We start from the raw sequence: 2,582 nt of genomic DNA on the forward strand, positions 1-2,582 counted from the left end.
TCCTATGCTAGAATTGCAAATTGTTAATCACCAGATTCCTATGCTTGAGAGCTATGATCAACCTGATATTGTTCACTTGGATATTGTTTACTTAATCCCTATAGATGGCTAGACAATTATCATTGACCCTCATATACCTGAATTCCTTTTGCAATGAATGATTTAATGAATGAAGGCAACCCCATCTCCATCTATGAAACTTTTGAGACATTAAAACCCATTTTCCATCCCAATTCCATATTCAAATGAGGAGATTTCTGTGAATTTCTCCTGCATTTTTCACAGACGATAGAAATGGCTACCCAACATTGGAAGTTTCGAAAGCATTGGTATGGGACCTTCATATTTGACCCACCAGAGCTTGAAGCCTCATCTTCAGACTCCGACACATGTGGGTCATCGCATGCCAACGGCTAGGAAGCTGCAAGCAGCTCAGCTCCCTCACCCAACAAAAGACAATTGGAGAGACCTAGAAGGGATGCAAGGGAATCCATGGAGAGGATATGTGAGGTGAGCTGGAGAAAGGGTGTATTTTGGTTGGGATTCGTCATCTTCTTCAGGGGCAAAGGATAATAATAGCGATATGATGACTACATTGGAGCTCTTGTATCAGAGGGAGTCACATGCTAGGCACAGTGCAGAATTACCTCTTCCGGAGGCTTTGAGAAGGTTGAGGCCGAGCTCTAATTGTCATTTGTGTTGTTTTCGTTACAGTGACCACTACGATCCCAATTACCAGCATTATTATCACTGCCATGGCTGTCTACGCTTCAGAAATTTTCTTCAGCGAGTTTTGGAAATGGATGGTAAAAGTCAACTCTCTAAACAATCTTCCAGTAGTTCTTTGATCAGTGATGAGACTAATTGTGGCTGAAACAGGATTATGAATTTCTTTTCCGAGCAAACTATTAAAAATAATAGCATGCATGGAGCCGTGATGCAGTCATGGAACAATCTCTACCAGAGATTAAGAGCTCCATCTCTTGTGAGGAACAGGCACAACAACATAGGTTCAACTATTAGAGAAAAACTTAGCTTAAGAAATGCAAGTCCATGGGAAACTGAAGTCAACAAAGACAAGGCTGCATCTAGAAATCGATGGTTTGAGGATGAACTGACAACACAGTTTCCTCCATTGAGTGAACTAAAGCCTCAACGACTTAGTCAGAAGGGCATTAGTAACTTACCCAAAGAATTGTTTGCGCCAAGGTCAATAACTGGGAATAAAGGATCTAAAGAAGGAAGTTTAGCTTTAGAACAATACCTGGGGAAAAATTGATACGCCTTGGATGTCATCACAAGTTTCATCCTGTTTGTTTGAATCCATGGTACTGTCCATACTGCTGAAATAATGTGCTTTAGTATTCTGGGTCCAGTGTAAGCCAATCTACTTATAGGGAGGCAACATAGTATTCATTCAGAGCCATAATTATGTATTTATATAGGATACTACATGAATCAACTTATATTCGCTACTATGAAATTTATCTAGAAGTTATCTAGGAAGGCTTGGTGAGTTTTAAATATTGATAAAAAAATCACTCCAAGCATCACAAATGTTGTTTGTTGTAGATGAAACTGTAAATAGTAAATATTGTGAAGTAAAACTAGTTTTTTGAAGAGGATTTTCATATGCCACTGTTGGGTCCCTATAATACTAGTGATTACCCCATTACTATTGTAGTTATACCCCTTATTTATATTGTTGTGCCCCCATTGCCCCCATATTGTTATTAATGTGCCCATAGAATCCCTCTATTGTTATTTTTGTGGCTTTATATTATTATTGTTAGGTCGGCTGGATTATATTGTGACTCCTTAGACTCCTATATATAGAAAGGAGGTTTTGTCATTTGTATCATCAAAGAATTGTTCATTTATGTAATGTAAAGGAGGTTTCCCCCTCGAAGAGGCTGAATTATAAGGCGTTGATCTATCTTTTCTTGAGCTGGTTTCATAACATTTGGTATCAGAGCTTTGGATTCTAGGGTTTCGCTGCTCCAAACAGGTCATCGTGGCATTTTCGCTATAACTTTTTTTATGTGACGTTTCAGAAGTCGCAAAAAAAAACCAATTTGAGAAGAAATCACACTGAACCCTGGGTCCTAATTTCAGAGTTTTTTGCGTGATAGTTTCGGAGATATGATCTGAGGAAGTTGGTCTTTTTGCAGACTCCTGAATTACACTCAAAACAAGTGACTTGGGAAAATCATCATAACTTTCTTTCTGAGCATCAGATTTAAATTTCGTAAGAAGGTACAGAAAGAGGATAGAATTTAGTTTTCTTTTATATATCTTTCAGAGTCAAAGGTTGAAACAGTGACATGTGGCACTTCATACAAGTTCGCTCTACTGAACTAGTCTATAATTAGGTCACTGCGGGAGATTGTGCATAACTATTTCTTGGAGAATCCAATTTGGATCAGACTAGTGGCATTGGAAAGAGGACATAGAAGGCTACTACAGGTCACAATTTCAGAACTGGATGATTCGAAATTATAGAGATACATCAGATTCAATATCAGGCTTCTACAAAGTAAAAAAAAGGTGTGTAGTTTTTGTTTTAATTTTTGCATAAGCTT

At 38.1% G+C, this 2,582-nt stretch overlaps 1 pseudogene; it reads left to right on the forward strand.

The window, feature by feature from the left end:
• Positions 1-294: 294 nt before the first annotated feature.
• On the forward strand, positions 295-1,410 carry LOC149236168 (uncharacterized; annotated as a pseudogene).
• Positions 1,411-2,582: the final 1,172 nt, after the last annotated feature.

This window comes from Pinus tabuliformis, chromosome 8 (genome assembly GCF_031772625.1).
Source record: "Pinus tabuliformis cultivar Carrire ecotype Pingquan chromosome 8, CPIR1, whole genome shotgun sequence".
NCBI lineage: Eukaryota > Viridiplantae > Streptophyta > Pinopsida > Pinales > Pinaceae > Pinus > Pinus tabuliformis.